This window comes from Octopus sinensis, linkage group LG25, assembly GCF_006345805.1.
Source record: "Octopus sinensis linkage group LG25, ASM634580v1, whole genome shotgun sequence".
In the NCBI taxonomy this organism is placed as follows: domain Eukaryota; kingdom Metazoa; phylum Mollusca; class Cephalopoda; order Octopoda; family Octopodidae; genus Octopus; species Octopus sinensis.
In genome coordinates, this window is record NC_043021.1 from 9,860,651 (window position 1) to 9,887,999 (window position 27,349).

Here is a 27,349-nt window from a genome sequence, read left to right on the forward strand (position 1 = left end):
TTTGAAAAATAGACAGCTGAGTAGATTTGAGTGACACAACAGATTAAGAAAGCCAATGAGGAGCCTTTACAGAAGGCATTCAACCTGCTAGAGATAGCAGCCAAATCTTCCAGAAATCAACACTAGCATCTTATAAAAAAAGAGATATTGGATCATATGGTCCTTATGCAGTACCAGGGATGAAAAGAATAAGTTGGTTACAGCTGGTATGCCTTTCATTGTGATTGATCAAGTATTACCTAGGGCTACATAACAACAACTGATCAAGCAACTAATTACTTTTGCTTGGTAGATAAAAAAAACAAGCCTCCTAGAATTAACCTCCTAGAAATAGCAATCAAATCTCTCACGAATAACACACTATCTTATAAAAAGGAAGGGCATTGGGTAACGAGGTTGTTATACACTACTAATACACACACAAACACCAAAACTTAGGATAGTCACAGTTGGAATGGCTTTGATCACAAATTTGCTCTATCAGAGCTAACCTGGAATTGACATTACTAAACTGCCTCAAAGGGCCTGCAAAGGCCATGGGTATAATTCTTTCCTCTAGTCATTGAAGTAACAAGATACAAAGCCTATACTCTTTACTCTTTTACTTGTTTCAGTCATTTGACTGTGGCCATGCTGGAGCACCGCCTTTAATTGAGCAACTCGACCCCGGGACTTATTCTTTTGTAAGCCCAGTACTTATTCTATCGGTCTCTTTTGCTGAACCGCTAAGTAACAGAGACATAAACACACCAGCATCGGTTGTCAAGCAATGCTAGGGGGACAAACACAGACACACACATATATATATATACATATATACGACAGGCTTCTTTCAGTTTCCGTCTACCAAATCCACTCACAAGGCTTTGGTCGGCCCGAGGCTATAGTAGAAGACACTTGCCCAAGGTGCCACGTAGTGGGACTGAACCCGGAACCATGTGGTTGGTAAACAAGCTACTTACCGCACAGCCACTCCTCGTAGTATAGATTTTAGAATTACCAGCACTACCAGCATGTCTATTTGAATGACCAACACTGCAGACGTGCCTTTTAGAGTTACCAATACTATTCAATGGATGTTAGAATCAACAATGCTATTGGTATATCTATTAGAGCAAATAACACTACACTTCAGAGTGATCAATAATATAGATATGTCTATTAGAGGTATTGGCATGTTTATTTAAGTTGGCAATGTTAGAAACATGTCTATAAGAGCAGCCACTATAGATGTGTCTGTTAGAGCTATCAACAATATAGTATGTCTATTAAAACCACCAACATTATAGACACCAGCACTATTGCCAGACATAGAGCAACAAAAACTATGAGCATGTATATTAAAGGAAAGAGGGAAGAGCTAATTTAACTTGACCAGTACCTATTTTAGTGACCCTGGAAGGATAAAAGACTAAGTCTACCTTGGCAAAATTTTAAGTCACCCAGTAAAGTATTTTTATTTACTACTATTTATGAAGGCAGAGTTGCTACTCTAGCAACTCTGATTTCTTAAATATCATAGGGAAACTCCAAATTATCATAGATTAAGATGTTAAACTGAATAACACCACTTATTACTGATGATGAATCATCAGTCTTTGGCTGGCTGAGAAGGTCTGACTATCAACAAATCAGCCATCTTTGGAGTCTACATGAATAACTTCTAAAATAAAGAAATATTAGATCATGACAGCAATAATCTTGCTTTGCTTCCAGATATCAAGTTAATTCATATTAAAAAAAAGGCAATATCAAGTGTGTTCAGGCCTTAAGTAGAAGGTGCGCTCTAAAGTAAAGAAATACTCAGGAAGTCACTTCTCAAGATGTTTGGCTCCAAGCTAACACTTGACCAAGAAGTGGCAGTTTACTTTACATTATTAGACTTGTTTAACCTTTTCGCAGTTAAACTGACCACATCAGGCCTGAATATGCTACCAGTTTTAAGTTCAAACTAGCCAGATCTGACCTCTCACACCTGCCCTGCAATGTCATTCTAAAAGTAAACAATGACATCATTTGAAATCATGAAGCTACAAGATAATATATGATTAATTCAAAACAATGTGAACAAATAAGTATAATATTTGATAAAGTTATCTGAATGCTCAGGGGTTAGACTACTGCAGTTACTCAAACTGCTTGAAATAGCAATCAAATTTCTCACATAACACATTGCTCTGTTGTCTCAAAAAAAGGAAAGGTACATGAAACAGTGTTATATTTTAGACATATGAAAAAACAGGCTGGTTGTGACTGATGACCTTTCACCTTAGACATACTTCATCAAGTCTGATTTGGTCTTAACAACAGCAGAAAAATGGCAATGGGGATTTTCATGCTTGCATTTGCTGGATGAATTTTCAAAATAGCCTCACTCCTATCATGTCTGACAATGATAATTTCTCTCTTTTATGAATTAGATTGGTCCTTATCGCCTAATATCAGACTTGATAACAGATAACACCTTCTACCTTGGACCATCATCAGATATTATTAACACTTTTGTTGATACCAGCACAATTGAAGAGATTTAAGCATTAAAAACTTTACACCTATTTATGACCTTCCCAGGAAAAGTGAGTGAAGAAAATGGAAGGCTGGACAATATGTGAAAGAGCTCTTGGCATAATTTTATATAATAAAGGTAAAATAATCACTTCATTTAAACAAAAATAACACTTTGTAATATAAAACCTCCAAATAAAGCAGCAATACACAAAATTATCATGTTTACAAATGATTGACTGGTTATAGAAAGCATTTGACAGACTAAAACACCAAAGATAAACAAATGTCTATCAGCACTTGGGATATGAGACTACCAAATAATAAAAATGCAGATGGAGCTAACAGCAGTGGTAAGAAGTGAATGAGAGAAAATATCAGATTTTAAAAGTAAGGAGTTAGGCAAGGCAATGTACAATCTCCAAGCCTATTGAAGCAATACATTAAGATAATGCTTTATTTTACTTATAATGGAGATGATTTTAAAAACACATAACTACAGTAAATTATAAAAGAATGTCCAATAGAATGGTAAAATAGTCAATAGTAATCAGCAAGAAACAATAGTTACCAAAAATATACATCACTAATAAGGATAAACAAACTGAACAGATACCAAAGAGTAATATACCAGGGATATACGGAATCAGGAAAAGAGAAACGTGAAACAGAAGTCAGATGAAAGATTGAGATAGCCAGGAAGTTTTAAAAGAATTTCAAACATTAACCCAAAGAAACATAATATCAAAACCAGATTATTAACATGTAATGTTTGGACTGCTCTTGTATATGGAGTTGAAACACGGACATTAGAAATCTTTGAGAATATCATGGACAGAGCATCAAAGCAATGCTGATGAATCGAGAATTCAAAAATTAAGAAAATTTTATTAAACATCATCAAAGATAGAAAACTAAAATATTTTGGACACTTAATTGGAAAAAATGGATTACGAATGTTGTTTATAAAAGATAAAATGAAAGAGAAAAGAGAAAGAGAAAAAATTAAGAATTACATGAAAGAATAATATCAAGAATTGCACAAGTTTAACCCTTTAGCATTCAGATTACTCTGTCAAACGTAATACTTATTTATTCCACAGAGGCAATGACGAAAGACGGAGACCTCTGGAGATACGCTGTGACTGAGAAGACCTGGCAAATAAAGTGAGTTCACACCAGTGTTGCATAACCAGCCCACTCAAAAAGTACCCAGAGAGACTGTCCAAAATAAGGAAGATAAGAAAAATCCCTTTTCCCCGGTAGTATGCAGTAGACAATGAAAATGCAAGAAAGATATATTATTGAGAATAAATACTCAGCTGGTGTATGATGTATACAATGAACATCTATGTGGTTGTATGGTGTATTCAGTAGACTAAAAATACCTGATTAGTGTACGGTATTTGTATTTACTTATATAAGTACATCTGGTTAATGTATGCATTACATACAATTATACAAAGAATGTCTGACTGATAGAGAAATAAATTTCCCATGGATTAAATTACATTTAAATCTGCAATCTCAGCTGAAAAGTGTTGCCTCCAGAATAAGCAGAGAGTTGAAGTGGTGGTGGTGGTGGTGGTGGGGACAGTGAGCGCAGGTAGGAGAATTAAGAATTGGAGAATGAAGGAGTATGTAGAAGAAAAGAGAGCAAATGAGCAGGTTGAAGAAAGAGACAATGAATGAGTGGATTGAAGACCAAGTAAGCGAGTAAGAAGTAGAAGAATGAGAGAAAGAGAGAGAGAGTAGGTGGAAGACAAGAGATTGCAGATTTAAATGTAAGTTGATGTTGAGGAACTTAATTCTATATCAGTCAGACATTTCTTTGTATAATGAAAGATTTTAAAAATCATAAAAGACTAAGCAATGAAAGAAAAATAGCACCAGAAGAATAAAAAAAAAAAGCAGATTGAAAGTGTGAAATATGACAATATAGCTGAGAGTAAGAGAGGGGGGGAGAGAATGTGTGTGTGTGTAAGAAGTGACATAAAATGTGAATAAAAGTGTATGGGAAAATGTCATGAGAGAAGAAGTAAGAGAAGAATGGAGTGGGAAAGAGTAAGAGTGCATAGGGATATAAACAAGCTATGATTGTTTAATTATATATAAAAGTGACGAAACCCAGATTTGAGAAACATGAAAAGAAAATCGACAAGGGAGAAGTGGGGAATATTGAAAAACAAAAACAAAACAAAAAAAAACTATATATACATCATCGTCGTTTAACGTTTGTTTTCCATGCTAGCATGGGTAGCCGGTTTGACTGGGGTCTGGGAAGCCAGGAGGCTGCACCAGGCTCCAGTCTGATCTGGCAGTGTTTCTACAGCTGGATGCTCTTCCTAATGCCAACCACTCCGTGAGTGTAGTGGGTGCTTTTTACGTGCCAGGGGGAGGCTGGCATCGACCACGTTTGGATGGTGCTTTTTACGTGCCATATATATATATATATAATCCATACAGGCAGTTAGAGGAAGTATTTGCTCTTGAACCAATCAATTTCATATCCAGAAGTGTTTGACCCTAATAGCAAGAACCTTTGCCAAGAAAAGTCTACTAAGCAACGAGTAAATGAGTGAAGCTAGAGTAAAAAAACTGCAACAATTGCGGACCAATACATTCTTCTAGGTCTTGTCCTGCATATGTGAAGAAATACGTTAGTAGTGCTAAATTAGGCTACTTCAGTAATTACTGCAAGTCAAAAGCACTGTATTCTACTAAATCTTTCCATAATGTTAATGTTAAGAGTATGAATTGTAAACAGTCTGATTATGTCTGAGAAGAAATCCCATCAAGCCAAGTGAAACCGTAGTCATGGCAGATATTGGTATCATACAAACAGGTACCCATGCCAGTGGCACGTAAAAGCACCCACTGCACTCTCATAGTGTTTGGCGCTAAGAAGAGCATCCAGTCGTAGAAACCATGCCAAATCAGACTCGAGTCTGGTGCAGCCCCCCTCACCTTACCAGCCCTGGTCAAACCATCCAACCCATGCCAGCATGGACAACAGATGCAAAATGATGATAATTCATGTCAGCAAAATTATCAACTGAATGGATGCCCAGTTCAAATGCAATTGGTTTCTGGTGCAGTAGGCTTAATCACTTCTGCTTCACTGTTAGTTACCAAAGTAACCATTAATTATCAAACCTACTAATTGAGATTAACTTCTTTTAATGGTTCGAAATTAGAAGTAGTAGGCTCTACAATAGGTTTAATCTCTAAAGGGGATTAAAAAACAGCTCTTCAGCCTTGCTGTGGCCAACTTTGGATTAATTAACACAGACAATCTGAAAGGTACATCATATTACTACATTTACGAATGTTACTGTCAATAAAAGGCAATAACGAAATGAAATTTCACTTTCATGTACAATTAAAAATAAAATTTGTTTAACATGACCACTTCCATTACATATACAAAAGGAGGTAGAAAATGGAGTTTACAATCTATCTGGGAGTAATGTTCAAATAAAGATATAAATCATAAAAAGTCTTATTGAAACCTTCAAACTAAATTGATCATATCCAGTTAGAAGATGGCAATGAAATATTTTACTTTATCACAATAATGGAAACTGAATTTTATACCAATTGTTTGAGTGTACTAGAAAAATGCTAAGTTACAAAGTGTAATTGACTCTTTTTACTATTTAAACTAACAAAATCTGGCATTTTACGTCTACCCTACAATGTCATTCTAAAAATGAACAATCACTGCATGATTAATTAAAAACACAATGTGAATAAATAGGCATTACAGTTGACAGAGTAATTTGATTGCAAAAGGGTTAACCCTTTCGTTACTGTATTTATTTTGAGATGCTCTGTGTTTCTTTCAATTACTTTAAATATAACAAAGAATTTAGTGAAATAACTTAGTTATCATTCAGCTAGTGTTAGGAACATAAATTGTGACTAAAGTTTGGTGGAAAATTTTAATTCAGAACTTATGAAAACAAGACATTTGTACTACAGAGCCAGAGGCAGTTTCAGCCAGGTTGGTATCAAAAGGGTTAAACAATACGATTCAAACTTTTTCTTATCCATCTCCTTATCTTGAAATAATATTTAGTAATATGCAAGAAGTAGAATAACTTAGCATGCCAACAAGCAGATCAGTTTGGATGAGGACCATTAAGCGATTATGTAAAATAAATACAAGCTATGATCTTTACAACAGATTTTTGATGGGTGTCAAAAATAACAGCTTCATTTTCCAGATGGCATACCCATCTTTGTCGGAACAGAATAAAGAGAAGATTCATGAAAATGCTGTTTGTGTTACAGTGAAAGGAGCTAATACATTAATCAACCCAAATGAACGCATTTGTCAAATATCTTCCATATATTAGAAATTTTAAAGGATGGGATCAAATCAATAAGATTGAACAAATTAGAGTTCCTAAAAAAAAATATTTGAGATCGACAAATTATTACTACTAAATATTTGCAGTTAAACTTTTTCTTTCAGTAGAAAGGCATGTCTTTACTTGTAGAATGCATAAAAAAAGATGGCCGTTAAGGAGACAAAAGATTTTCTTGACGATGATGACAGTATTGAGCGTGAAACAATTCTTACTGCTGATACTTCTGAATTTGCAGCAGCAGGAAGAATGTCTCAAATGGGAAAGTCTATAGCATAAGTTTATCATATATGAAACAGTACTCAGTGAAGCTGGAACAATAATGAGTGGAAGACAAAAACTTTCTTTAGGTGAAATCTCAGATACTAGAGATTTATTATGAAAGGAGAAAAGCCTAAATTTCATATGCAGTTCATACTTTGTGCTCAACAGCTGTTTCAGTAAGATAAACGTGAAATGTTTTATCTTTTACTTGTTTCAGTCATTTACCTAAGTAGTGACACACCATCACAGAGGAGGTGCATAATTGGAGAGGGAACTCAGAAGCCACAATGATATAACAACTAAAGTAACTTACTAGTGAGCAGGTAGTAGAATGAAGAATTATAGAACAATTCATATTTTTAAAAGATCTTGGTGTTTCCACATAAGTTTTTCAGTGGGCCTACTTATTATCACAATGACTTCAAAATAATTCACAAGCCTGGTAAAACCATCAGTCTTGTTAATACTCTTAGTAGACTAAGATCATTTGTTCTTTCCTGTCTTGCAAGTTACTTGGCAATCCCACTAGTGTTGCTGGCATGAAAAAAATTATCTAGTACATACTGTAAAGTGGTTGGCATTAGGAAGGGCATCCAGCCATGAAAAAAGAAAAAAACTATACTAAAGTTGACATGGAGTACAAATACAGCCCTATGGCTCAATAGATTCTGTTAAACTGTCCAACCCAAGCCAGTTTGGAAAACAGACATTTAAGGATGATGAAGTAATGATGAATTAATTTTTGCTGGATCACAGACAGTTGAAGATATCAAAAATCATTTCTACACATGTATTGTTTATATTTGCTAAAATAATTGCATTGTTGGAAAGTTTGGTTGAGACTAGCTCTTTCAACAATTTGGCAGACATTCATCTGAACTAACTGCAGAGAATGATCTTTAAGTCAATGAAAAGGAGCCATTTACTCCTGAACCTTATTATGAGAAAGTTCTTTTCACAATTTGTAACACATATGAGATTGTTTATGGTGGCCTAATTTTGGTAGACGTATTGAAAATTTTTTCAGATTTTGTGACATGAGAGCTAAATTCAGATTAAAATAATTTCCTTGCACTGATTATGTGGCCCAAATTACAACACTGGGAAGGATTTCACATAGACTAGAGATAAGTATGAAATACTGAAAATGTATAGACTATAGTTGTTTCAGTCACTACTTGGATTAATGTTCCAGTAGGCATTTGGAAACATTAGAAATGTCTATTTTCATCTTTTCTAGACTTGATGTTCCAATCACAGTGGACATTGGACCAGATTTCATTCAATTAAAGAACTGCATAGATTGATTTGGTTGCAAGACCAATCTATAGTCTACTCTGTAGATCTGGACAACCAATCAAGCCCAAACTATGGTCCAAATCTAATGGTGCAACAGAAAGAGCTGAGTAAACAATCATGTCTATATTAAAAAATTTACAGCCCATCAACTGTAATACTTAATGAAACGAGAGTTTACTAACGATTTTTTCAATTGCTCTAAAGCTACCACTTGATCATGAGGTCACATGAGAAGCCAGTGGCATAAGCCTCTTAATAACATTATTACAATTACCAGATGTGCTTTGAGAAGGATATAAGCAGCTATTTGTTTAATTGATGTCAAATGAGCTTTGTCATTTACATATTTACATATTTTATCCCGGCTGTGTTTCTGCCAGCATAAATCAAATAATGTGCATCTGCAGCAAGTAAAATTTCCCACAATATTGTTCTTGTAATAAATATATCATTTGTCCAACCTCATAAAATGGTTTCTGACAGGTCAACATCAATTTCTCCAACCAATACTGCAACAATTTCCAACACCTCACATACGTTAATGCTATTAAATCATACTAATCCTTACAGTAACTTACGTACTGACACACTGACACACCATCACAGAGGATGGTGCAGAATTAGAGAAGGAACTCAGAAATCACAATGATAATAACAACTAATGTGATTTACTAGTAAGCAGGTATAGTAGAATGGAGAATTGCAGAACAAGTGAGAAGGTGGATGAATGAGGTGTCAGAGAACAAGTGGAAAGAATGAAGAATTCTTGAAGACTGAATGAGGAAGTAGAATGGTGAAGCTGAGGACAAGTGAAAAATATGGAAAATGTAAGGTAGGGGGAGTTAAAATGAAGGGGTAAATATCAATAAAGGATGAAGACAAGTGGTGAAAGAAAAACAATCAGAAAAAAAAGACAGATTGAGAATTAAGAAATCTAAGATAGTTTGAGTGACAGTGAGAGAGGATCATAAATAAAAGTAAAATAAAATGTGAATAAAAAGTGGGAGAATGTCATGAATGAAAAAATACTTAAAGAGAACAATAAGGGATGGTAGTTGCAAAGCAGTGTACAGAGAGGGAAATAACAAAAGACTGTATAGAGATAGACAAAATAGGAGTGTTTAATGAGATAAAAGTGACAAGACCTCAGTGTTTATTTAAATAAAACTGATTATTTATATAGCAGTCACAAGGCATGACTGTTTAGTGATACAGGGCAATACAGACTTCAGAGTCATGAAGGGACAAAGTAGAGTAAAAATATTGAAAAGATAAGATAGGGGTGTATGTGTGCGTGCACATGTGTTTGTGTATGTATACATGAATATATTATTGACAGCACGTACTCAATGTATGTGTTTTGTTTGACTCTTCCATTGCACTGGGTGTTAAAACACCTGAATGTCACAGATAGGTGAGACAACTTGCCCCAGATCTCATTTGGAAGTGATGGATACCAATATTTTGCCATTTTTGTGGCTTATTAACATCACGTACCTAACCAGGAATAAACTAGTTAATATATATATAGTTAATCCAAACATGAAAACAAAACAACACAGGGACGTGGAACAAGTATAGTGTTATTAGACGCTCAGGAAAGGAAAGAAAGAAGGAGGATTTAACGTTTCGAGCGGAGCTCTTCATCAGAAACACAGAAAAAAAGAAAGATCTAAGGAAAGGAAGATGGAGGGAAAAAAAATCGCCAACGATACACACAAAACATTTTTTGCTCATATGCCACAATAATGCATAATTAATATTAAATTCAGTAATTAAAAGCTGTGCTAGTGTTGTAAACACTAGCGCTTTAGAGTTTTAACACTCAGTGCAACAAGGAAGGCGTTCCTCAGGCATTTTACCATGGTGAACTGGTGAACAAACAGAATGCATACATTGAGGATGTGTGGTTGATAATGTTTATAGCATTAGTGCTGCTTTTAATTTGTTACTGAATGTATGCATCATTGTAGCATACCGGCAAATCATTTTTATGTTATTTATATATAGTCATAAACTGACGATTCAGTAAGCCCTTGGTTTGATTCAGGTACACGGTATTGATAAGCCACAAAAATGGCTAAATATCAGTATTCGTCAATCCCGAATGGGATCCGGGGCAAGTTGTCTCACCTATTTATAATTTTCAGGCTTTTTAACACCCAGTACAATGAGAGTCAACTTTCAGGTGCTTTACCACAGCAAACAAACAAAACACATACATCAAGTGTGTGTAGTCAATATGTTTACAACACTAGCACTGCTTTCATTTCGTTACTGAATGAATAATTCCGTGCCGGTGGCACGTAAAAAGTACCATCTGATCGTGGCCGTTTGCCAGCCTCGTCTGGCACCTGTGCCGGTGGCACGAAAAAGCACCCACTACACTCATGGAGTGGTTGGCGTTAGGAAGGGCATCCAGCTGTAGAAACACTGCCAGATCAGACTGGGCTTGGCACAGCCTTCTGGCTTCCCAGACTCCAGTTGAACCGTCCAACCCATGCCAGCATGAAAGCGGACGCTAAACGATGATGATGATGATGATATGAGAGAGAGAGAGAGAGAGAGAGAGAGAGAGAGTTGATGTATAAAAATCAAAAGATAAATTCATAGTAATCAAGAGCTCAATTAATAACAAGTCATTAAACTTTAACATGTTATTACACAGCAGCATACGTATGAATAATGAGCTAAAACAATCTTTAAGAGCAACATATTTAGCATAGAAGGATAAAAGCATAAATTTCACATATAGTTCGTACTTTAATTGTGCACAACAGTTGCTTCTTTAAGATATCATTCTATGTATAATTAGATAAGTGTGATACATAATTAATCTAAACTAACTGTGTATCACAATTAGGTAACTATACATTTAACGTTTATCTTACCGAAACAGCTGTTGAGCACAAAAGATGAACTATATATCAATTTTATGCTTTTCTCTTATATATATATATATATATATATATATATATCTAGCACCTATTAACCTAGTTACATATTGAGGGGTTGCAAATCTATATACCAGCGATAATAGCACTTCAGTAGATAATAATTCTGAAACCAGAGAAATACTATTATCACTAGTATGTAAATTTACAACCCCTTCATTTTTAACTAGTTAGATAAGTGCTAATGCATGAGTCACTCTGTTGCTTCTGCTAAATATTAATAAAAAGATATATATATATATACACACACACACATACATACACTCATGTTTTTGAGTTCTTTTTTCCTGTTTTCATCGTCAAACCTATATATATATATATATATACATATAGGCCTAGTGGTTAAGAGTTTGCAAGACTGGTTTTGATTTCCAAACTGAGCAGTGCATTGTGTTCTTGAGCAAAACACTTCATTTCACATTGCTCCTGTACACTCAGCAGTATATGAGTTAACCTGCAACTGACTGGCATCCAATTTGGAGGGAATGTTGCAATCTCAATCACTTATATGCCTTAGGCCTGCTTGCCTGCCTGCCTAGCCAGCAGGGTGGCATCATTTGAAGTCTACAACAATACAAGGAAGCACATTGTGACAAATGGTGTGTAACAACATCCAACAGATGGTCGATACATTTAATGAAATGTATCAATTGATACATTATCCTGAAACAGCTGTTGTGCACAGGATTAATAAAACATTACACAAAATATGCTATGGTGTTTAATCACAGCATTTTACTTTGGGGTTAAATATGTCCCTAGTTGAATTTGTTTTTCTTTGTTCCAAACTAATAAACAAAATTACTGAGAGTTGATGAACAAAATTAAAGCCCTTAAAAATAGCAGCCCATCATGGGCCACTGTCATGACAGAAACCAGTGAAAGAGACATGAAGAGGTAGCAGTACAGGAAAGGAGGAGTTGGGGGTTACTTTTGGTCTCTGTCATTAATAACTATGGATGAGGGTCCTAGACGCCCACGCTGCTGAAACAGTGTCGTCTGTGAAGTTGGGCACTTCCAATAAAGGGTGCTTGACAGGATTAAAATCTGGGTTGTATGGTACAAAGGACAGATAGTTTTTCCTATATATAGTGTCCCCCACACTTCATGTCAATACTGGATCAAACAGAATAGCATGACCATTACAATTTAGCACCAGCATGGCCACAGGGAGCTGCCAGAATAAGGTTGTAAACACTGTTAGATTGCCTCAGGGTTTACTCCCAAAGCTTTTCCCATGACCTGGGTATTGTCACAAAGCTGCAGAGGCTCGGAATCAAGGTTTTTTCCCTGAGAAAAGTTGCTCCTTCCCATCCTCACCCCAGGTAACAAAATCTAATTAACCCACAGCAGGGACCCTAGGTTAGGTCAAGGTAGACTTGGGAACAATAGTAGCTAAGAGGTGGTTTGACTTCCTCAAAATCTCAGAACTCCCAAACCAGGGCCCTGCAACTGAATGCAGTTTAAAGGAGAAGATGGAAATTAGGACAGTGTCACCAATAAATAGATAATCTAAAGATAGTGAATGATAAATTTGGAAAGCAGAAAGTTAGCATAAATATATATGAAGAAATGGTACTTCAATAGAAGAGGAATTAAAACAAAAGAATATGGTAAGAGAAGATAATGCAATCATGGAATGAGAGTGTGAGGTGATAGGACAAAAGAATATGTGGTAATAGGACAAGATATGATAAGACAAGAGAATGTGAAAATAGTACAAGATATGATATAAAAGAAAATGGTAGCAGAAGAATTTGTGATAACAGAAACATAAGGTGATAAAATTTGATTTTGTGAAAATAGGACAAAATGCGATGGTAGAGCAGGGCAGTGTTGTGATAGAAGAGTGAGACAATAGGAAAAGATGTGGTGATAGGATAAGAGGGTGTGGTGGGAGGTCAAGCAGATATGATGACGGGACACAAGATATGGAGAAAGGGTGAGAGGACAATAGGACATGATGATAAGGACAAGATTTGATAGATCAAGAGAATATTGTGATAGGATTAAAATTATGATGATGAGTTAATCCAGACCAGATGACTAATTATGAAAGGAGAGGTGTTGAGGGGACAGGACAAGAAGCAATTGTAACCGAAGTAGATATAATAATAGGACATGATTATATGGCAATAGGACAAAAGGAGTAAAGATAGGACAAGAAAAAATAGAAACTAATGAGGGAAGTATAGTAATAGGGCAAAAAGTAATGAAAGCAAGAGAGGATTGTGAGAGAACAGCATGTAGTTACAGAAGAAAAGAAAGTGACAATGAGACAAGAGAAATTGTAATAGGACAATGAATGTAGGTCTACTAATATATGGAACAATAGGACAAAAGTGAATGAAAAATACAATAAGAAATATTGATAAAACAGTACAAATTAAAGCAAGAATGAAATGGCAGGAGGTATAAAATTGAGGAGAGGTTGGTGAAAAAACCAAACTTGCTACCTTCAATTTGGTTTACTGTACATGGCTATTCTCATCCATAGTCATGAATGTTGAGTAATGACCGTATGAGTACAATTGTGAATACACGTTGCTAAAATAGGATTCTTCCAAAGGATAGTGAGCAGAGAAAATGGATATATGAAGTGGTTGGTACAAAACCAGAACATGAATGTAAAGACATATAAATAGTATAGAAATAGATTAGGTCAGAAACAGGACAAGAGGAAGTGAATACTGGATCAACAGAGATGGTGATGACTAAAGTAATAAAAATAGAACAAGCGTAGTGGATGATGTGTGACAAAGGAAGTAGGAAGGACAAAAGGGAATGAAGATAAATATTTAAAACAAACGGTAATAGAGGAGTGTAAAAATAGGATAAGAAACTGGATATGGAGATGTTTTAGGACAAGAAAATGCAGATAAGCCAAGAACATATTTGTATTTAGGACAAGTGAAAGTAGATTTAGGACAAAAACAGACAGAATAATGTGGTCAATATAAGAAGTAGAGAGGACAAGAATGTGTGGATGTAAAACAAAAACGAATACTGAAGAAGCGGAAATGGAGAGACAAGAAGAGGTGAAACTGGTAATGGCAAAAAGACTAAACGGATGTGGAAGGAGAGTGAAAAATGTTTGACAAGGAGAAATGGAAACATGAAGTAGAGACAAGTCAAGTGGGTGTAATGACAGCTATTGAGAAAAGAAGGCTATTAAAGAGAGACATCATCATCATCATATAGTTTCCATTTTCCATGCTGGCATAGGTTAGATGGTTAGACTGAAACTGGTAAACCAGAGAGCTGTACCAGTCTTCAGTCTGGTTTAGTTGGTTTCAATGGCTGGATGCTCTTCCTAACGCCAACCACTCCATAGAGTGTAGTAGGTACCTTTTATGTGTTACTGGCATGGGTACCTTGTACTTGTCATCAGCACAGGTGCCTTTTACATGTCACTGGTCATAACTGTGATTTTATTTGGCTTGATGTACCTTCTCAAGCACAGCAAAGGTCTTGATCACTTGATTGACATAAACAAGAAGCAAAAGCAGAAAATGGAAATAAAAATAGGACAAAGATGAAAAGAAATGGGCTAAAAATGAAAGCAGATATCTTCAAAAGAAAGCAAAGACAGAAATATAAATGAGCTTAGAAATGGGATTAAAAAAAAGAGAGAGAAAGAGAATGAGCATGAAGTGAAGCCATGGATACAATATTAAAAGAGTGAGAGTGAGAATGAACAGAAGCAAAGGTAATGTTTGCTGAGTAAACACAAAGGCAGGAGAGGAAAGAGAACAAAGTAAACATAGGTGGAAGTAGGACTCTGTAAAGCAACAGTAAAAATAGCACAGTCTTGTGATAGTAGATATTAAGACATGGTCAAGAGATTCAGATAAACTTTTAGTGGAAATAGGACAAATTAAAGCATTTGATATGCTAGGAAAAGGCAAAATGCTTGTAGAAACAGTAGAAATAGGACAAAGTCATGTAGAAGTATAGAAAGAAGTGGAGATAAAAATGAAATGAGAATAATTAGGACAATATCAAAAGGCTGAAATCAACTTTTATATTGTCTTTAGTTAAACCATTCTTAATGATATCACATCTTCAGTAAGAGAAACTGAGTGATAAGGTTTCATATTAAAAGTAGAAGAGTTTGGAGATGGAATGGACAAATTGTTCATTCAGTTTTAGAGGGCAAGAGGGGATAGACAATGTATGAGCAAGAGACATAGAAATAAAGCATATGGTGGAGAAATATGGTATGAAAGACAATTGAGGTAAGAGAAGCGGAGAAATGTAAAATAACAGAGGACATATGACAACAGAGTTGAACCCGTAAAGAGAACAAGACAATAATATTTCAGACAGGATGGGAGAAAATTAGCAACTATACCATCAGTTGAAGTGGTTATTGTTTGCTCTCCAAGAGCAATATTGATCCAGTGGAGATGATCAAAGGTATTACAGCCATAATTTTCCCATTATTTGTTATCTAGGACTACATTATTCAATGAGGCCTTTCATTTTTAAGACAGTGAAGAATGACTTTATGATATTTAACACCTACTTCTAACAGGTTGCACAACTTCTACATTGGCTCGACCCCCATTTGAAGTGTTTCCAAGTGATCAATTGCAGTGGAGTCAATTCTGTTGCAAGCATCTAGACATGGTTATCCAATTTGAGGTTAACTTGTAACTCATTATTTTGATGTACTACAATCCATGAGTCATGGGTGCACCCTCCCGTTTACACCACTCTTGAAGACCTTGCCTTTCTAAATCCGACTAAGTTAGAACAAAATAAGTTCAAAAGTATAATCATTTTGTTTATAAATTTGTGTTGCAAGAATCCTGATGTGAAACTGTGTTGAAACAGATATTGTATTTTGGGATGGTCATTTTTGGGATAGTCGGCATGGAAAGCAGACGTTAAACGATGACAATGATGATGATGAAACACATGCACTACGTATTTGTTCTTCACTCGTTAATTACTCTTCTTATTCTAACTCATGTCCATTGTCCGGAAAGCTTTCGTCGCACACCTGTAACCTCTTCAGCAATCCTTTCTGTCTTCATGTGTGCCCTTGATTCAGAACAGCATCATCATCATCATTCTCTAGTTTGTGTTGTGGATAACTAGCAAAAGACTGCAAGGCTACCTATGATCAGTCACTTCTTTTGTTTGACATTGATGTTTCAGCTGTTTAACCCCAAGTATGATTGACATCAGATCTGCAATCAAAGGCTTTAAAGCTGTTTTGCACCTCAGTGTGTCCTTTCAATTTTTATAGATGGCAAGGCATGATTGAGGACCCTTTTGTATCATATCTAGGCCTCCAGCATATGATGCTACTGATTATTTGAGGATTTTAAACAACAGTTTCAATGAGACTTTATGGATTCCAATACAGTTTTATTGCAAATGTTGTTGTCATTGTTGAGCCGACCTACAATTAAAGAAGTCCTACCATGACCAATGTGTCTTTTTCTATATCAGGAATGTCAGGCAAGGTTTGAAATAGATCTGGAAGCTATTCTGATGGTTGGGGAGCTTCCTTATTGGCTTCTTAATGGATGCATCATACCTCGGAGATTTATTGATGAATCTAGTAGAAACTGCTGCTACATCAACACTCACTGTGGCTACAATCTGGAAGTGGGGGATAGTTAATGTAGAAGAGAGAGAGGGAGGAGATATAGCATAGCATGAGTTATATGACAAAGCAAGAAATGGAATGTGGAAGGAGGAGGAGAAGGAAAATGAAAGCATGTGAGATGATAAGATAGGTGAAATAGAATGTAAGAGTAAGAGATGGTAAGGGGTGAAGAAAGAAGAGATAAGAGAACAACAAAACAAAAGAACAGCAACTGAAGAATAGGACAGTCAGAGTGAGAGAGGACAGAAAAGAAAATAGGGAAGGGCAAAAAAATATGCTGCTAAGTGCTACTTAAATTCAAAGCACAATTGATAACATTTCATGAAACTTTCATGGTATGTTGGAAGATGTTTAGTTAAGGTATGTGATTAAGGTATTTAAGCTATTTGCTAAAGTACTTAATAGGATACTCTGTGGTATGGTGAAGAACAAAGTAATAGATATTCAGCTGAAACCCATCCTCTCCCCAACCTCTGCCATAAAAAGGACTTTCAAAACTAGTTTTTTTTAGTTGTTGAGGAGGATGATATTTTTTTTAGGATGAAGTATTCTGTTGCTGCAAAACAAGTTTAAGCAGTGAGACCAATATCAGGAGTAAAGTTTTGGCAAATAATTTAAGAAGTTCACTTTGCAATGACACAGTTTTGCATCTGAGCCCCAGTCAATCAATGCCTTAAAAGTAGAATTCTGTAAATCGAGACTGTGTAAATTTAAGCAGAAATCCATTTGAGGAAGCTTCACTGTTGTCTAACACCCTTGTTGGGGTGGCAGATTTCATTGATCACTTCGATGTCTTTAGTGGAGCCTACTCTGTTGCAAGCATTCGTGTAAGGTCTCCAGCATAAGGAAAATTTCCTCCCACAGTCTCAAGGCTCTGAAGTATGCTGTTCCTTTTCTTTTGATTAGGTTAAAAAAAAATCCATTAGATTTTCTTCTAATGTAACACACATATTATAAGAAAATCTTTGGCGTGTACATGTAGCTCTTAAAAAAAATCTCATAATGACCTAAATACTAATGTTACTCATGAAAACTACAGAAGTTGGAGGCTATACAACCTATTTCTGAAAGTTCAGCAGCTTGTCCTTGTTTCTAACTAAATGTGCCAAGCAGCTAGAAGAAATTTGAAACCCAGCCACTAAGAGTAAAGAAAAGGAATGAAAACCTAGGCTGAAGAAAATCAGGTTATTTTGTAAAAGCAGGCAGCAGCCAGGAAGATATTTATAACTACTAATTTTAAATGTGCATTGTAGTGTTAGCAGTTATATACTTAATGCAAACCAGATATGTAAAATACATCATACTACCTTTAACACATCCATCAGCAGCAACAGTTAACAAACTAAATAATATTCAGCTATTAAAACAACTTTTCCTCTGACCATGCCATCATCAACAGTTAATTTAATTTAATTAGGTTTTGATATTAAAAGCAAATTGGTATTGTAAATTAGAAAAAAAAAAAAAGAGAGAGAGAAAAGTAATTTGGTAACTATAATCTTGCCAACAACTACGTTGATTCAAAATTTCTTTAACATATTTTATCAGAGTGAATCAACAGTTTTGGATGTAAGGGAGATGTAATCTTTAGAAGCGTAACTTTTAATGAATTAGCAAGAAGTTCTAATTCAAAAAAAAAAAAAAAATTATGGAAAAGTTACGAATATAATTAACTGAAAATTCATAGAATAAACTTAGTTTCTGAATTTCTGACTTGAAACAATAAGAAAACAGGGAAGTCAAAAATGTCAAAGAGAAGAGAAATGATGTTTGGTGATATTCATACATTTCCCAAAGACATTTCTAATGAATGTGAAATAAAATTATTATAGTTGGGCATATTATACATGTGCATATCTATATATATACACACACACACAATGTATAAACACATACCCAATGTATGTATGTGTGTATATATATATATATATATACACACACATATATATATATAGTAATAATAATAATAATAATAATAATATATCCACCCTACATTATATTGGCACAGCTCGGTACGATCCCCCAAGAAACTGCTATCGCTAGTTGGTATCATTAAACTATAGCTGGCATAATAAAATACAAGCTTTTATATGCATATTCAAAAACGCTTCCCGTAAACGATATATATATATATATACACATACACAGACACACACATATATATATATATATATTACATATGCATGCACAGACACACACATGAAGATGCATATGATACTCGTTCACTTACCATGCTAGAAAAGGTTAAATTCATATGCAACGAGACACTGTTAGAAAGCTGGATGTCCTTCCTATTTGCTAACACTACCTTTTCTGTTTCCCAAGTAATGGATTTATATATTTCACTACTGCCAAAGGGCTACGTGGCAACTTGGTAGCAGAGAATGTCAACAAACATAGATGTTTTCATGTGAGAAAAGAGACTGTAAACATTCACACGGATTCACTGTCACATACACAGAGATACACACATATCTCTCTTTCCCACACTAATCATGTGTGTGTGTGTATACATACACAATGGGCTTCCATACAATTTCTCAACCAATTGTAGGCAGTGATTTGCCTGAGGTTACACTAGAAGTTACTCAAAGTTCTCTATAAATGCCTCAGTTATACAGAACTCATGACTCACATTTTAACAAAATGACCCTCTCTTCTACACAGCCATATCATCATCATCATTTAACGTCCGTTTTCCGCGCTAGCACGGGTTGGACGGTTCGACCGGGGTCTGGGAAGCCAGGAGGCTGCACCAGGCTCCAATCTGATCTAGCAGTGTTTCTACAGCTGGATGCCCTTCCTAACGCCAACCACTCCGTGAGTGATCTGTGAATTATTACAACATACACATACATACATATATATGCGTGTGTGTGTGTATATATATATATATATATATGCCTATACCTATATATATATATATATATATATGTACAGGCACAGTTGTGTGGTTAAGAAGCCTGCTTGGTAGTAGGTTCAGCAACATTGCATGGCACTTTGAGCAAGTGCCTGCCATTATAGCAGCAGGTCAATCAAAGCCTTGTGAGTAGATTTCTCTATCTATTGAGGGAGGCACAAGCATTTTCACACGCACACACAGGTTTGGTAGAAAGAAACTGAAAGAAAGCCACTGGAGCTTTTGTGTGTGTGTGTGTGTGTGTATGAATTAGTGTCCTTGTCTTGACAATCTTCTGCAAAAACATGTCCAGCCATAGGGAAAAATTTACCTTATTTGAAAAAAGGTGATGGTTGATGACATGGAGGGCATCTGGCTGTAGAAACTCTGCCTCAACAAATTTTATCCAACCCATGGAAGCATGGAGAAGTGGATGTTCAATGATGACGATGATGATAAACATACACATCACAGAGAAGGGAGGCCTCTTAAATCGCAGAGTTAACAAGTTGACATTGACAATGTCAGGATTAAATGCACCTAGTGCACTGTGTAAAGTGGTTGGAAAATGTGCAGAATTGACAAGAACATGTCAAACATCTGTAGTGTTGGTGATGTGATAAAAGCTATCTGGTGCTCTGCAAAGTGGTTGGTGACAGGAAGGGCATCTTGACATAGGAAATGAACCAAAAATGAAACATATAAGAAATGGTCATCTGGTCTGAAGAAGAGGGGAGCAATTTTGAATATAAAACTCAGAACAGGATGATCTGTTAAACCCCAGGTAACAAAGAAAGTAGATAGAAAATGATGATTTACCTACATACACACACACACACACAGATATACATACACATTCATACATATGTATATAAAATTGTGTTAGCACTACTGAAATAGAAGCTACCTACCTGTATGTTAGGTCTTCCAGATATATATATATATATATACCTTTAATAACAGTTTGACTCAGCTCCACACGACTTGAAGCTTTGTGGGTGTGCAGGACAGGTGCATCTCATCAGATATTGGAAAGAAGAGGGGAAAATTTGAAAATAATTCAAGATGGCTACCAGGTGTTTCAGTCTCTATTGATAAACTCGGGTCAAGTGGTATTAATGCTATATAAGCGACACAAGCTCTATTCTCTATAGTAAAGCCCACATGTTCAGACAGGATGCTCACTTGTGCCAACATCTTACCCTACCATGTGTGGCAACCAGCACAAGGAACTGATATTGCTGAATATAGTATGCTGTAGCCTTTTGTCGAAGTGGCACCAGCACACTGCCAGCATCCTGTCCAAACAATGTGAACCTAAAAATAAAGAAAATAGCTGCTGTTACTTTGATAGCATTAATGCCATGTGACCCAAGCAGATCAACGGAGGCCGAAACACCTGCAAGCCATCTTGAATTTCTTTCAAATTCTCCACTCTACCTTTGAACATTTGATGAGATGGACATACCCTATGCACCCACAAAGCTTTAAGTCATATGGAGCCGAGTAATTCCATAATTCCAACCAAACATATTGAGTGGAACCACTTTCTTTTGTTTGTTCACTCACTTGTATATGTGTATACATAAATATTATAAGTCCAACGGTTGGTGAAATAAAAATATCATATACTCACATCACTGGAGTCCTTTGATTGATAGTGAAGACTAAAAACTCAGATTGAAGCCAAATTATATAAACTTTAATGTTTTTGTGTTGTTATAATTAAATCTAGTTACCACCATGGTGCTCTGTCAATATTTGTTCTAGACAATAAAGGACACAGCACACAGACGGCAACATGGATCATATATGCATAAACCTAAGTTTGATACAAACTCTACCCCCAAAACTATATAAAAAAAAGGAAAGAAAAGCAATAAAAATATGAACCGGCAACAGCAAGGGAAGCTATGAAGAAGAACCAGATTTTGTCTCAATGCACAAGTTTGTGAATATCAAAACATCAAATAACTGCCAACAAATTTTAATAAACAATTATTTCAATAACAGTAAAAGAAAAAAAAAAACAACAACAAATATAAACAGCTTAGAAATATGAATAGAGAAACACTGCAAATATAAGCAAGAGGACTTTCCTATTACATTAAAACAAAACCGTTTATCAAACAGATATTTTTACATTTTGAAAATTAACTTCAAAATGACCTTTGGTAAATACATTGAACCAAATATGTTTCCATAACGATAACCTGACATCAAAAAAGATAAAACAGGAAAAGTAACAACTCTACTATTTCTCTTTTATCATTAACAGAACCCAATATATCAAATTAGACCAATTTATTATTTGGAATAAATTTAAGAGGAAAAAATCTCTAAGGCAGTGAAACACTAATCGCTGCAGTAAAGTGCTAATCACCGCATTACAATGACAATCAGAAAAGTGAACGTCTTTATATTAAATTTTAATTTCTAGATTACCAAAACAGAAACAGAGAGACTCAAATTAAATTTCTATTCACAAACAAGAATAATACTAAGTACATTTGGTACAAAAGAACCAACAGGATAGATGCCAGTCCAGTCAGTATTAAGAGCCATTGCTAAACAAATACAGTTCATTAAGTATTAACATAATTAAGTATGTGTGTGTGTGTTTCAATTTACAAACAAGAGGGAAAATGACCTAATACCAAAGTGCAATATTTATTTTAGTACTGAGATAGATCTCTTGTTTACTCTAAGTCTCTCTCTCTCTCTATTCCTTTCTGGAAGGAGTTGAAAAACTTGGAGTAACAACAGAATCATATCAACACTAAAATATATACATATATAAACACCTGACAAACTTCTCAGCAAACATGAGTCACAATCTCTTAGCAAATAAGAGAAGTACTATAAGGAATCCAAGCCCTTATAAAGTTGGCCAACATTAAATCATACCGTATCATTTAGAAAAAAAGACATCATGAAACTGAATTACAGACAATTTAAAATGAAACAAAAAATATAATTCTTTGTGTACTCCTTAAATTTGAGATAAATTATGTATATACAAAATTAAAGCAAAAAAAAACAAAACAAAAAACAATATTCTTTTTCAGTATTAAAGAAATCAAAATCATAAGTTTGAGAGTAAAACCAACAGAAAAATAACACAACTAAAAAGACTAATTTCATTTAACAAACAATTGCAAATATCTTTTTTGGAATGGTGACATTTGAAGCAGATAAAGCTACGAATAATAGCATGTAAGCATTGGGTTACAAAACATTTTGGGTAGGAAAAATTGTGCAGAATTGGAAGAATATCAGATAAAAATAACTTGAGGTATATTTTGAGTTCTTTTATACTTTGAGTTTTCTTTGTTTCTCATCTTTGTGAGATAGATAAAAAAAATAATTTCCAGTTGAGAATAAGTATTAGGAATAAATCAACTCAATCCAAAAAGGTGGTGTTCCAGCATGGCCACAGATCAATAAATGAGACATGAAACTATCCAGCAAGTAGGACATAATGATTGGATTCCTGAAATAGTCATACTTCATTATTTAATTATTTATACAACAATAAATTATTAGGAGCCAACAAACAAGCTTCTATATATGACTACTTCACCTCCCACCAAAAAAAAAAAAAAAAAAATCTTCTTCAAACAACACACTATTGGCTTATGAAAAAGAGAATAACAGATTGAACCATATTGTTGATTCAGTATAATTTGTAAGCTGTAGCAGTTGATTTCACAGGTACCATGTTAAAGATCTTTGACCTTGAATCTCATCAGATATCCAACACAAAAAATCTCACATGAAAAACATTTGCTCTTGAATCTAACCAAACATTCAGCTGTCCCATCTGAAATATCTAATCTTGAATTAAATTTCTGCAGATACCCCACAAGAAAGATCTTTTGATATCGAATCTAACAAGACAATTCTTCATGTAAAAGTCCACCAATCAAGCTATGTCGTATTACAACATTCAAAAGCTGAATCCCATGCAACAAAAGGGGTCTTAATTCATGTTTGAATTTTAAGTCAGTCATCAGTACATTGAATGGTCTCACAGCTTCACTTCCTTCTTTCTTCAGGTGCTACAGGTAAAGAAAATTGAATAGCCAATCATAATTTATCAGTTCTAATGCAACACAAACTGAAAAACCCTGAAGAAAATGCTTGACTTCAAAAATACCATATGTCACAGGTTTCCAATCTTTGGTTTCACTTTCAAAGAGAAGATTAGAGATTCAACAACAATTTTTCCTTGTTTGGAATATTGCAATTAAAAGCAATGGAAGTCTCCTTGTGAATTAAGGAATGATTCCTCAATGTGGTTGCTTGTCTTGTTAGAAGTCAAATCTCCTTCAAATCACAACCAACCATCTTAAAAATTAGTAAGACATTGCACAATGTATTTCTAGATTATGTCTAAAAAAATTAAGACATGATGGTCACATCTGGAATGACTTTGATCTGCTCGATCAGAAATGACATAAGGAGAAACAACATCAACCAAGTAACAATGATAACTAAAGAGCTTAAATATTTCAGAATTCATGATAAAATTCATTTTTAAGAAGCCCCTTTTGGCATAGTTTGGATCAAAATTGTTAAATGACATGGTGCGATAAACACTATTATGGTCTAGGACCCACTGAAAGACTTGAACCCAGTTATGTGACTTAATGAATAAATACCTCCACATACCATTTTAGGGATGCTGAGCCAAATTTAGTAGTTTTATATAAGAACTTAATGCAACACCAATGATGGTGTAAAACCAAAGACCATGCAGCCGACTCATGCATCTCTAGGAAATGGTATGGCATGCAACCATGACCAAAATTGGACAGCCAAAGAACAAAGATGTTTTGAAACAGTAGTAACTTCAAATTACCAAGATTTACAAAAGTTTTTCATCAGATTATTCACTGTTGAAATAACATTATCCAAACCATGAGAATTAACAAATACAAAATATCAAATTCATGAAAATAGCCATGGTGAACTACAACTTTGTCTTGAAGGAAAGTGGTTTTTAAAACAATTTTTGTTAATAAACCAATTAAAAAAAAAGGCTCTTGAAATGTATCAGGACACACTATTAGCTCATGAATCTCTAGGAAATGAGATGGCATGAAACTGACCAAAATTGGACAGCAAAGAACAAAGACATTTTGAAACAATAGCAACTTCGAATCACCAAGATTTACAAAAGTTTCTCATCAGATTACTTACTGCAAAATAAAATTCTCCAAATCACTAGAATTGACAAATTCAAAATATTAAATTTATGTAATTAGCCATGGTAAACTGTGACTTTGTCTTGAAGGAAAGTGATTTTAAAACAATCTTTGTTAATAAACCAAATAAAACAGGATATATTTTTTTAAGTTTTTAAAAAATAAAACCTCTTGAAATGTTAAAAATGTAGCCGGATATACTACTAGTTTATGAATCACTAGGAAATGATCTGACATGAAACCATGGCGAAAATTGGACACCAAAGAACAAAGACATTTTGAAACAGTAGTAACTTCAAAATTACCAAGGCTTACAAAAGTTTTCAGATTATTTGCTCTGCAATAAAATTATCCAAACCATTACAACTGACAAATTCAAAATATTAAATTCATGTAATTAGCTGTAGTAAAGTGTAACTTTGTCTTGAAGGAAAGTAATTTTAAAACAATTTTTGCTGATCAACCAATTAAAATAGGACATAGAAAATCTCTCGAAATGTTTAAAAATGAAATGAAGTCAAATTTCACCTACAGAAACAAATTAGCATAAGATACTTTAAAAAAATTCTGCCAAGCCTTCTACCTCTCACCAATGAAAGGAAGAACAATGTATACAAATCACAGAGTTCATTAAATATTATAATTAATGATAATGCTTAAAGATTTGTTTGTATTATATTTGAAACCAGTGATAACAGTAGAGGGATCAAACTTTCTAAGCTGATAGGATTCTATGTTCAAAGAGTTTAAAATGATAATAATTTCAAATTTTGACACAGTTAGCAATTTTAGGATATGGGGGAGGGGTTAGTGGATTGCAATGCCTCTGGTACTCAACTGCTACTTATTCTATTGACTCCATGAAGATGAAAGATGAAGTCCAACTTTGGCGGAATTTGGATTCAGAACATAACTACTGCCTGCCCAAAATGACAAAGGTTTTTAAAATAACAACAACAATAATAATGGTTTTAAATTTTGGCACAAGGCCAGCAATTTCGAAGAGGGGGGGGGTAAGTTGTTTACATCAATCCAGAAAGAATGAAAGGAAAGCTGAACTCAGAACATAAAGATGGATGAAATGCCGCTAAGCAATTCGTTTGGCTGTTGAGCTTTATCATGTTAGAGGAGCCTTGAGAAAAACAAATAACTCTAAGTTAATGAGGATCTAATCAGATGTAACATTAAGATTTAATGAAGCAAGCCACTTTGAAGACCAATGGCAAAAGCGGCAGAGCAAGTATCGTGAGCATATTTTTTTCTCGTTGTGTAATACCTGTAACGGGGAACGTAAGATGATCTTTTGGAAAGGAACCGTAAGCTTTGGCGCGATCACACAATGGAGATACTGATATTGCAGATAATCAGAGAGAGAGAGGATCTAATCTAACAACGAGGCAATAAAATAGCTCAGACATAGCTCCCCCGTCCCCGAAACATTTACAAGAACACACGACCAGCTTTCCACAACGATAATAAATCTTCTAGAGTCCCAGCACCAAGAGAGCAGCCATTGTGTTCAAAAAACTAGGTCATCGCACAATACTGTTTTTACCACTACGCAATTACATTTATCTCAGACAGTCTTACAACGAAAATGCCTTACGAATCATTAAAAAAAAAAAGAACTTTTTCTGTAAGCAATTCAGAAGATTATCTAAACATTCTATCTAATCTTATTACTCTGAAAATGTCTAACTAAGTTTAAATATTCACTTCGTGTCTTGCTTGTCTGTCTCGTCAAACTGCGAGTCTAAAATCTGACTCACAGTTCAACAATCCGATTAGACACAGACACCATGCTGGAAAGAAAAAGACATTGATCAAAGAAACGATTCTATAAAATTAGACATGCAATCGTCCCATTTTGATATTCCCTTTACCAATTAATCTCTAAGCTTTTATATATATATATATATATATATATATATAATATATATATGTTTGTATTTGAAGCTGACTGTCTCTACTCGGAATTAAGAGTCTCTCCCACCCTATTTTAATTGCCTGAATAATAGCAAAGACAAGAAACCAAATAGTTTGAAATTAACTTTTCCTCTTGTTTGTACATCCAAACATGGTATGTGTGTGTGTTCATTCAAAGATTCATAAAACCAAAAGGAAACCAAACCAACAAAGTGTTAAAGACTAGAACAGGATTCAAGTCAAACGAGTAAATCTTGGTGACTAATCAGAATTGAATATATATTAATAGAAAACGA

General features: G+C 34.7%; 1 protein-coding gene and 1 long non-coding RNA gene across 2 annotated transcripts in view; one reads left to right on the plus strand and one right to left on the minus strand.

Moving 5' to 3' along the window:
* LOC115224504 overlaps window positions 1-27,349 on the minus strand; it is a 69,925-nt gene that overhangs the window by 37,856 nt on the left and 4,720 nt on the right. The window lies entirely within an intron of this gene.
* Window positions 2,638-5,999, plus strand: LOC118767947. Its single transcript, XR_005003860.1, has 3 exons — window positions 2,638-2,728; window positions 4,494-4,504; window positions 5,989-5,999. It is a non-coding gene; the product is annotated as an uncharacterized LOC118767947 (long non-coding RNA).